Source organism: Electrona antarctica (genome assembly GCF_951216825.1).
Source record: "Electrona antarctica genome assembly, chromosome: 21".
In the NCBI taxonomy this organism is placed as follows: Eukaryota; Metazoa; Chordata; class Actinopteri; order Myctophiformes; family Myctophidae; genus Electrona; species Electrona antarctica.
In genome coordinates this window covers 15,260,611-15,272,797 of record NC_136802.1, presented here as the reverse complement: position 1 = coordinate 15,272,797, position 12,187 = coordinate 15,260,611, and positions in this window count along the sequence as shown.

Genomic DNA, 12,187 nt, shown 5'->3' with positions numbered 1-12,187 from the left:
CACACACACACACACACACACACACACACACACACACACACACACACACACACACACACACACACACACACACACACACACACACACACACAGGTTTGTGTGCAGGGCTTGTAGGCGGCAGGCAGGCCTGCGGGCCCCATGCACACAACACAACACAACAGCAGGGCAGGCTGCATGAAATATTCAGTGAATTTTTCAACATGTGCTCTTTACCCCTCCACCATCCACGTGTAGGGGAGAGGGGGGGAGAGAGAGGGAGAGAGAGAGAGAGAGAGAGAGAGAGAGAGAGAGAGAGAGAGAGAGAGAGAGAGAGAGAGAGAGGGGGGGGGGGGGGGGGATAGGGAAGGAGTGGAGACAGAGTCAATGAGGGCAAAGACAGAGAGAGAGGCAGAGAGAGAGGGTAAGAGAGATATAGGCAGAGACAGAGAGAGAGGCAGAGAGAGAGGGTAAGAGAGATATAGGCAGAGACAGAGAGAGCGAGACACCAGCTGACTCCATTCCAAGCGACTCCCCTTAGCAACAGCCCCGGTTCAGCCTGTGCCCCATTGGCCGGCTACCAGCACGCATCACAGTCCCATGCGCGCCCCCTCAGCCAATGGGGAGGCTCGGTGCAGCTCCGCATTGTGGATTCCATGTTCACCATGGCAACACAACCCTGCTCTTATAGCCACACACACACACACACACACACACACACGCACACACACACACCTGTAAATACAGTTCAAACTTGTTCCAAGTGGAGATGGACCAAGCCTGAAAGCACTGTAAACCACTGGTTCTCAAAGTCTGGTCCGGGGACGACTAGGGGTCCAAATGGACCATTATACACATCTGTACATTTTACAAATGGGACCAAATGTTTTAACAGTTGAAATATGGAGATGCAAGGTTTCTGCCACACAGCAGCCAAACCCTTAACACTTTGATTGCTGGAAGATCTCAACAGGCCTATTTGGATGTTGCTGCCATTTAACATTGCACAAAGGCCTTGTTCGGGGGCCCACAGTAAAATGTTCTCTTATAGCGAGAATCACACGCCTACATCAAAAGAACGCTGAACTTGTCCACTTCAATTAAAAAAATACATTTTGATTTTACCATGTTCCATTCTGGAGATATTGACCTTTTTGCAACACCTGCATTTGCCTGGAAGTGGTTATCTTGAACAGCGAGCAGAGTTATGGATGGTTTAAAGTCAGAGACATTGACAGGCAGATATAAAATTGAACCCAATAAATATCCTATACATCCTATACACCGAATGAAAGCCCTGAATGTGTACTTTTACGAGGAAAACAGTAAACATTGATCCCATCTACAGTTAGACAGTAATTGGTTATTGAATGCAGCTTGTGCCCACCAGATAACTTCAGAGAAGACATGGACGTGAACTCCTCAATATTCACAAAATAAGGCCTATAGCGACATATAAATACTATATACCGTATGAAACAGAAGACTCTCTGCTTTCATAAGAAAAAAACTTCTACTGTAGTAATAATAAAAATCACACCCCTGTGAAGTGAGCGGTGCAACTCTGTCCCATATTGCACCACTCACTTCACATGGGTGTGATTTTTATTATTACTACAGTAGAAGTTTTTTTCTTATGAAAGCAGAGAGTCTTCTGTTTCATACGGTATATAGTATTTATATGTCGCTATAGGCCTTATTTTGTGAATATTGAGTTCAGGTCCATGTCTTCTCTGCAGTTATATCTGGTGGGCGCAATGTGCATCCACCCAGTATCCAATTTATGACAAACTGTACATGGGATCAATGTTTACTCTTTTCCTCGTAAAAGTACACATTCAGGGCTTTCATTCGATGTATAGGATGTATAGTATATTTATTGTGTTTATTGTTATATCTGCCTGTCAATGTCTGACTATAAACCTTCATAACTATGCTTTCTTTTTGATGATGATTGCCGCCTCGCCTAATCTATCTCACTGCTTTCATTGTTTTGATCGCAGTAACATTGGGGGGGGGGGGGGTCATGGGCACATTGGGCAGCAAAAGTCTTGATCCGTACGGCTATAAAAAGTCCCATTTCACCGTTCGGTTCAGAACTATAGTATAACGGTGAGACGCGTTGTCATCATCAGCTGATTTTGTTTTTCAAGCTAGTGAAGTATATTTACTAACAAGAGAACATGCCTGGGCATGCAGGTTGGAGGCGATGGAGGAAAAAAAAAGATTCCCCCGGCTGTGATGTCAACGACAACGGATCATAACACCACGGTTTAGGACGCGGAAAAGTTCGTTATACATTACACCCGGGTCGATTACGTCCCCGATGCGTTCATTGCGGTCTTATCACTACAATTATAATGAATAAAAAAGCGTTACAATCACACGTCCGAGCGATCTCCGATTATGACGGTTCTGCATGGCGATACGTGATCCACCAACGGCATACTGTCTTGTCGTGGCGGCCCGTCGATACTGTGGTTAGTTCGTAGTATTGTAGGCTCGGGGATCGTTTGGTCGCTACAGTATGAAGAAGGAAACATGCATCTGTCCATGTGTGTTGCAGACGCAATGCAATGCCGATCGGTTGTTTTTTTCCGAGAGACAGAGCCAGCCAGGACAGAGCCCCCATCTCGCAGGCTCCTCCTGCAGGAGAAACAGGAGGGGAGGGGGGAATCGAGTAGTATAGTGTTGTGTGAAAGCCAATAGCTGGAGGAAAGCCTGGTGAGGCGAGGTTAGGTTAAATTTGATTCTTTTCATACACCGACTGGATCATTCCATGGGCGCGTCCATTTTAGACTGGCTTAGTGGCTTCTACACGTAAAGCGGCCCGCCCTCCTGTTTTCAGGATGGGAGGGGGGGTTTTTTTTTTTGGGTTTTTTTCTGATCACGTGAGCGGGACTAAGCAACAATGATAGGGCGATGGTTCTTCATTGTCCGGGTGGGTAAAAAGATGAATGAAAGTATGCTATAAAAAAGTGATTGAAACGTATTGATACGTGATCCGCACCCGACGTTTGATTAATTGATAACGTATTGATACGCGATCCGCGTTGGGAGTGTTAAGAGTCACTGAAACACACCAAAGCTCATAGTCAGCAGAGCGAGCTGCAGTCTCACTCTACACTGGGACCACGTGCTCTCTCTCCACACCTGTGTGCACGTTCATGCATGTACATAATGTCTGTGTGTGTGTGCGCGTGCGTGTTTATGTGTGTGCGCGTGCCGTGCACTCTTGTATTTCGTGCCGTCGGATCACAGGTGGAAACCTCGGATGTCCAAAACCGTACGTTTTTTTCTTATTTCAAAAATATTTTAAAATAGTACAAACAAGCTCACAAGGCGTCGTGTAGATCGGCTATTTTCAGTACTTTAGTGTGACACTCGACTCTTGTGATGAAAAAACAAATGATTGAAAACAAATGATTGGGATACAAGGTTTCTAAACGACGTCGACGGTTTTCGTGTACCATTCCGGCCGAGACAAAAGCAGATTTACGCCGCGGCGGGCGAACAGACGCGGCAGAGCGGGAGGGCGAGCAAGCGTGTGTAAGATGAAAGGGTTCTTCCTCCGCCGTTTGCCGTCCAAGGCTATAAAATACCCAACCATCACTTCATTTCAACTGTAAGCTATAAAGAACAATGAAAAGAAGAACAGATCGTTTTTTATTTCTCTTCCCCTCTGTCGCTCTCTCTCTCTCTTCTCTCACGCACATCCCCATGGGCCCGGACAAGTTATACTTTCAAGAAGATTTTAATCAGATGTAAAGTAACCGAGTTACTGACTCACTGCACTTTTAATATGCTTTTGGATCACTTTGACTCCTAAGTCGATCAAATATGAAGCAAAGCTTTTCGTTTGGACATGTGGAAGAATGATTGAAATTCTCACAAGACGTCTCACAAGACGAGACTTCGCCCGAGATAATGGGCGATCTAGCGATTCTCCGGTACGCTCCCGTTCTAGGCTGCGTTAGGACTCCTGGGGGGACTCGGGAGACTGGACAACACTGACCAATATATTAAAAAAATCACACCCGTGTGAAGTGACTGGTGCAACTCCGTGTGGGGGTCCCCGGGGGGTCCGCCGATCGACGAGAGCTTTGATTAGCGGTAAGCCAACTTTATAGGTTTAACATTAAATAAAGCGCTAAATAACACGTTATTCATTAAAAAGGCGTTAAAGAAGTCGTTAGCCTGGAATGAGTTAAGATACTAGAGCGGTGCCAGTGGGGCCTCTACAGCGGTGGCCGTTGTGCACTGGCCTACTTGGAACGATGCAAGTTGGAGATGCATGCCCCACGCAGATATTATTAGATACACACGCTGAGGAAGGCTTGACGCCGAAACGTGTCTGTGTTTTGCTTGTTTGTCCGTGCTGCACAATGCAATAAATGTACCTTGAATGGACTTCGGACATCGGAGTGCTGGCTATCTCTCTTTTACAGTGATTCTTTGTGAGCCGTGCACCCGGTAATCTGCATTTTTGTACTGAGAGTGCTCGTTTTTCTCTTCTTCCACCCAGATATTATGTCTGTGTCCCTTTTATTTGTCAGGCATGCCCAAATATGGAGTCTATGCAGACGTCAGAATGATGTCAGGTGCCCTGTCCAGACCGACTTGTTACTTACGATGTGTGTTGTGACCGACCGGACGCTAAACTTTCGATTTCAGAAGACACAGTCTTGGCCTGGGCCGCGCACCTAGGCCGGTAATCCAGCCTGACGGCGTGTCGCATGTTCGAGTCCCGAGCCCCATCTCTCTCCCCCTTTCCTGTCTAAGTACTGTACCCTATCAATAAAGGCAAAATAAATATCTTTAAAAAGAAGACACAGTCTTACCGCCAGATCTGCGGCAATGGCAGACAACCGTGGGATTTGAAATGACGTAGATCTACGCCAAAACCGATTTTATATAAAAAGGTTGGGTTTTTCATACAGAAACACGCTTGCATAGTGAGTAACATTAATGATTATGAAGTAGAAAAAAGTCTTAGTCTCTGCCATGTACTGGCATTGGAGTAATGACAAAGCTGACCCAGACCCCGGTGGCGGGGGCTCAGGGGTAGAGTGGATGGTAACCTCAAGGTTGCCAGTTCGAACCCGGGCTCCCCCACAGTTAGCGTCGAAGTGTCTGAATCTGAAGTTAACCCCTAATTGCTCCTGATGTGCTGGTTGGTTCCGCCGCCATCGGTGTAGGAATGTGTGTGTGAATGGGTGAATGTAATGCACAATCTATGTAAAGCGCCTTGGATAAAGGCGCTATATAAATGCACAATTTACCATTTAGCTAATATGGAGGCGATGCTGATGCATAATCCAGTTGCCTGTTTATCAGACTGTATGATACATGAACACACAAACAAGCCAACTGGCTAACATCTCTTTGTTCTCCAAGGGGGGAGTTACAGAGAAAATAATCTATATAAAGTGAGATGGTAAGACAAGGAGAAATGGAGAGAGAAAGGGGGGGGAGAAGTAGAGGAGTGTTATAAAGATAGCAACGGAAGTAGAGAGATAGAGACAATCAGACAGGCTGGCTCCAGCACAATGAGCTAAAGGAGAGACAATGAATAGCAACTCCTCCACACGCTGACACACATGATGAATGGATCCGCAGCCCTGCATGTGCACGAGCGTGTGCGTGCGTGTGTGTGTGTGCGTGTGTGTGTGTGTGTGTGTGTGTGTGCAGCCGTGCGTGTGTGGATTGTATACGCGTCAATGTGTGTGTGCCGCATGTGATGCATCTCGAATCATTGTGACAGTGACCACAGCCAAGCAGAGGTCAATATTCTCTCTCTATTCAATGGGGCTTTATTAGCATGACAAAACATACGTCTAAATTGCCAAAACAAAATGAATAATAATAACACATACAATTTATATACAGTAGCACTTTTCCGAGTATTCAAGGTCGCTTTACAAAGCCGAAAACAAAGCGGTCCTCACTAATGCTCATTATAAGATGCCACAATTATACCGTCTACTCACTCTGCGTCCCATTGGTGATGACATCATCGATGGGGATTACAAGCCAATGGAAAGAAACTACGGCTTTTCTCTTATTGGAAAGAAGACAGCGTTGGTTCATGCCGGGCACGGGAGTCGCAAAAGCTTAGCTGTAATCAGCTGTCAGTCTGTTGTTTGCTTTCAGTCGGCCGCCCTTTCCTACACACCAATCACACCTCATTCCCTCATCAACGTGGTCCGTTTCAATATGGCTCGCTCGTACACCAGATCTGCTTCAATTGCTTCACACAGCCAGGCTTTCACCTTATAGTTCTTGCATTACTCAAACGTGTAAACTGAATGTTGAACTGAAATGCTCGTGTGCTTGGCTCTAAAGTAAACTGGAATTCAATGTTGCATAGCTTTAAACTGATTCAATGTTCTATGGCTTTAATGTTAAAATGTTAAGTTAAGTTAATCTGATTACACGTCTTGCGTGGGATTTTGCATAGTGTTCCCTGATTTTGCTTTAGCATACTGCTTAGCAAAATGTGGGGAACATCTTAAAGAGCAGAGCCATTAACACCAAGCTTAACTGTATTCCATTTGTTGCAATAATTGGTTAAATCTACTTTGACGTGAGTGTTCCTGACACTGAATGTGACCTCTCTCTCTCCCCCGCTCGCACGCACACGCACACACACACACACACACGCACGCGCGTGCACACATAACCGTCAAAAAGCGGGGCAATCAAAATTAACAACAGGTAATTAAAAGTAATAGCAGTCCCGATCCTCTCCCCCCCTAGCTCCAGGTTTGAGGCACGCGGGCCCGGGTACACACACATACCACCAACACCAATTACGCAGTCAATTACCCCGGGGCCTAATTATCAGCGGGGTCTATAGGAGCGGGCCGTCTGTGGCAGAGGAAGATGCTAATGACCTGTTATGGCAGACCGTGTTTATCTAGCTGATCACTGATTAGCGTGATCAACGGAGAGAGAAAGGTCAGCGGCTCAAACGAGAGTCAACTTCAGGCAAGGCCCGGGCTAATTGATCGTTCTGGCTTCGCGGCAGGGCTCAATGGCGGCAAAATGCCGTTAGTGTTGATTCCGTCGACTAAATCTATGACGAAAAATGTTCGTCGACTACCTTTTTTCACTGATGAAAATGAATTAAGTCTATGCAGATGTCAGAACATCATTATGATGTCGTAACAGGCCAGCTCCATATATGAAGATCTAGGGGTGATCAGGTGTGATCAATAGGCTAATTTGGGCCCTGCAGAGCCTGGGCAGGGGCCCTGCAGAGCCTGGGCCTTGTCCAGAGCCTGGGCCTTGTCCAGAGCCTGGTCAGGGGCCTTGTCCAGAGCCTGGGCCTTGTCCAGAGCCTGGGCAGGGGCCTTGTCCAGAGCCTGGGCCTTGTCCAGAGCCTGGGCAGGGGCCTTGTCCAGAGCCTGGGCCTTGTCCAGAGCCTGGGCAGGGGCCTTGTCCAGAGCCTGGGCCTTGTCCAGAGCCTGGGCAGGGGCCTTGTCCAGAGCCTGGGCAGGGGCCTTGTCCAGAGCCTCTAGAGCGGTGCCCGTTGGGCACTGGCCTACTTGGAAAGATGCAAGTTGGAAATGAATGCCCCTATGTGTCCCTTTTATGCCCATATATGGAGTTCTTTGTCAGGAATGCCCAAATATGGAGTCTATGCAGATGTCAGAATGAATTGTCAGAACAGGCCAGCTCCATATATGGACCCTGGGTAGAGGCCCTGTCCAGAGCCCGGGAAGAGGCCTTTTGGGGCGGTTCTGGACAACCGTGGGTCCGACCGAATAGACACCGGGCGGTGAGGTCGGTGGGGCGAACGGTTTGTGGATTACAACAGTACAGACAGACAGACAGACTTCAGTTCAGAAACCCGTTCACCAGTGACATCATCGGTGGGGAATCCAAGCAAATAGAACCGGCAGGCTTTCTATTGCTGAAAAGTTGCAATGTGATAAATGGAAGACATCGTTCTCACGATAATACAAATATATATTTTTTAAAGATCTTCCTAACGATGATGTCACTGGGGGACGTGTTTCTGAACTGTCCACAGCCCTCCTATGAGACCGAGTAGAAAAACATTGTGGTACATTATCATGAACATTAGTGAGGACCTATTATATTGGTCTAACCCTAACCCTAGCCCCCTTTTTGAAACTAGCTCTTTGCCACTCGTCCTACACACTTCCACTTGGTTTGAGCATAGATATATAAATCATAGAGACAGCACTGGATGGGAGGGGAATCCCAGGGCCATCTCTATTATTTATATATCTATGCTCAAACCGAGTGGAAGTGTGTAGGACTAGTGGCGAGGAGCTAGTTTCAAAAAGGGCCTAGGGCTTTTAAGTTGAAAAGTGATCATTTAAAAACAATTTAAAAGAATCTTGTTCGAATTTTTTTAAAGAAAATGTCATACGATGATGTGACTGGTAGACAGGTTTCCAAAGCTCTCCTATGAGACACAGACCAAGTAGAAATGTTTACCAAGTTTTTATCATGAACATTAGTGAGGACAATTATACGTTTATATATTTTTTTACCTAGTTGCTTGCCGGGGCCAGATTTACTGTACAAGCTTAGACTGTGTCGCAGCATGATGCTCTGTGAGCTTATAGATCAACTATTTTCCCAGAATAGGGACTCTAGTGGTTAATCATATTTGATGTGTCAATCTTATTTGTCGGCTAGGCTAGTTTTCCTACAAGCTTGGTTTTTCTAGCAAGTAGATGATAATTGCTGCATCTGCCTCTCAATTTAATCTCTCTCTCGCACACGCACACACACACACACACACACACACACACACACACACACACACACACACACACACACACACACACACACACACACACACACACACACACACACACACACACACACACACACACACACACACACACACACACACACACAGCAGTATGTGTCATGTGTACATTCCACACATTACGCAATTATTATATAATTGCGATAAACAGACGCAATTGTTGTTTGAAACTAGGTGAATTCTTAATCGCAAATAAAATCACCTTGTATGAATGAGGCATCACCAAATTAATTTGTGAAATCTGTGTCATGTGAAATATTATACACGATGCCCTTTCACAAAATGTATTTGTCACATTCCCAGTGTGTTCATTTTGAAACTCAATATCCTCTAATGGCTGTGTGTGTGTGTCTGTGTGAGTACCAAAGAAAATCGGTTGTGTGGAAACTGAGAAAATGTGTGCGTTGTGTGCGTGCACTGCATGCACGCGCGTATGGTTGGGAGAACAGTGCTCAGTAGCAGCAGAGGCTCTCTAATCGAGTTAGCTTTGGTAACATGAGTGGCAGCTGGCTTTCCAGGAATACACTCACCACCTGAGCTAGTGGACAAACTCACTCTCTGCAAGGGGATCACTCGCACACACACGCGCGCACGCACACACACACACACACACACACACACACACACACACACACACACACACACAGTCCTACCTTCCTGTCTTGTGTCGTATTAAAAATGCATGTGCGGTGTGGCTCTATGGACAGTAAATGCATAATTTATGCACTGTACACACACTGAGAGGTGTATATTAACACATTCATCTGCACACACACACACACACACACACACACACACACACACACACACACACACACACACACACACACACACACACACACACACACACACACACACACACACACACACACACACACACACACACACACACACACACACACACACACACACACACACACACACACACACACACACACACACACAATTGTGGCAGCATTAGGGAACACGAACACCTGTGGTGGAAAAGGTACTCAAATGTTTTAGATAAGTTAAAGTATCCATACCGTGTTGAAGACACAAGTGAAAGTCCGGAATTCAAAATGTACTTGAGTAAAAGTACAAAAGTATTGGAATCAAAGTACCAAAAGTAAAAGTACTCATTATGCAGAATGTCCCATTTCGAGTTTTCAAATGTGTTAAAAATATCTTTTGAAAAAAGCAGATCTACAAGCTCAAAATGTGTTGAATCGTGACACATTGTGAAGTTGTAGATCGGCTATTTTCAAATGGCTGAAATGTATACAGGGCTGACGTGGTTAATGTATTGCTTGTAATAATAATCCAAATCTAGAAAGTAACTAAAGTTTTCAAATAAATGTAGTGGAGTAAAAGTACAACATTTGCCTCTGAGATGTAGAGAGATGTAGTGGAGTAGAAAGCATTGGTAAGTACAGTACAGTACAGTACAGTACAGTACAGTACAGTACAGTACAAAAACCTAAAAATGTTACTTGAGTACAGTACTTCAATCACTTTCCACCACTGCCTTACATACACAAAAGCAGTCATGTTGCGCGCGCGCACACACACACGCACACACACACACACCACAATCGGTTTCTATCAAATGACATGGTTGAATGTCGTTGCTGTCCTGTCTTGTGGAAACCATGTATGTCCAAAGCTGTGACTTTTCAGGAAATGGAAAACACAACCTGTGTTAAGTGTGTTTCAAAGGATCCAATGTAGTTATTAGATTTACTCACAAACTAAGTACATCCACTTAACAAGTTAACTGTCACCGTGTAGCCATAGATGGTAGTTTGCTTGCGCCAGCCGGAATTGGGAAGATTACACCTCATTCACGTCAGTTTTCCCAGCTCGCAGACCTCCATTGTAAGAAACGGCCTTTGTTCGCATTAGCACACAACGTTTATCTTTCGCCAGAAACAAGTAATGAGTACTTTTACTGTTGCTACATTACACAATGCGTTGCGATGTGAGGTGTTGTGAGCTTGTAGATCTGCTATTTTCAAAAGATTTGTATACATTTGAAAACTAGGGGGTCTTTACGGTAATGTGGCAGCACAATCATTTGAACCACTTTATCCATTTATAGTACGTTGGCAATTCAAAAATGTCCCATAAGTAAATGTTCATGCCAATACTTTTGTAGTTTAACTCAAGTACATTTTGAATTCCGGACTGTAACTGGTATCAAAGTATTTCTGAATTGCACTATTGACACTTTTACTTTGAGTACTTTTTCCACTACTGTCATTTAACAAAAAAGTACATAAAAAGTTAAAATATGGAATTACGAGTTTTCTGCTTTGCATTTGTTTGTGCTGCTTTGAGGCAGACTACTATAATTGTGTCTGACGTGTTTACATCTTCTAGATCAAAGCTGGTGGCATGTGAGGAGGTTGTAATGAAAGGGACACGTTAACCGCTGGCGGAAGACGCACTGTCGCACTGTTTTACTCAAGCAAGCGTAGTTTTACCACAATGGGTAACGCGAAGGCTCGCCCCAAAACATGCCCACTCCCATTTTTTTTCCCCGCGGACAGCTCGCCTGCCCAGCGGTTCTTGTATACTTGCAATTGTTTTACTGAGGATAAGGTTAGAAATAAGTTTAGGGTCGCTCATAGTTTTACTGAGGATAATGTTAGAAATAAGTTTAGGGTCGCTCATAGTTTTACTGAGGATAAGGTTAGAAATAAGTTTAGGGTCGCTCATAGTTTTACTGAGGATAAGGTTAGAAATAAGCTTAGGGTCGCTCATAGTTTTACTGAGGATAAGGTTAGAAATAAGCTTAGAGTCACGCATAGTTTTACTGAGGATAAGGTTAGAAATAAGCTTAGGGTCGCTCATAGTTTTACTGAGGATAAGGTTAGAAATAAGCTTAGGGTCCCTCATAGTTTTACTGAGGATAAGGTTAGAAATAAGCTTAGGGTCACTCATAGTTTTACTGAGGATAAGGTTAGAAATAAGCTTAGGGTCACTCATAGTTTTTGTTATGTTTGTTCTCTTACATAAACAGCAAATAAAGACTCAAACAACGTTTACTGTATATCCATTGTTTAGTTAGAATCGCGCACTTATTCATACAGGGTTACAGGTTACAGTCTCAGCGTGATGACGTCATTCCCTGTCTTAAAGGAACAAGGCAATAATGTATGATTGAACCACATACATAACAATTCCTCCCTTCTACTTTTTAAGTCCACCAACTATCAGAATGTGCCAGGGAATATTTAAGTAAATATATGTATAGCATTCAACAGAAATTAAAGCACCATAACAGTTATGAAATGTAATACAGAATCACAAAACTCTTTTGCTTTTTTCTTTGACAATCAGTCCAGTAGTGTTTGTGTGTGTGTGTGTGTGCGTGCGTGCGTGTGCGTGCGTGCGTGTGCGCGTGCATGTGTGTGT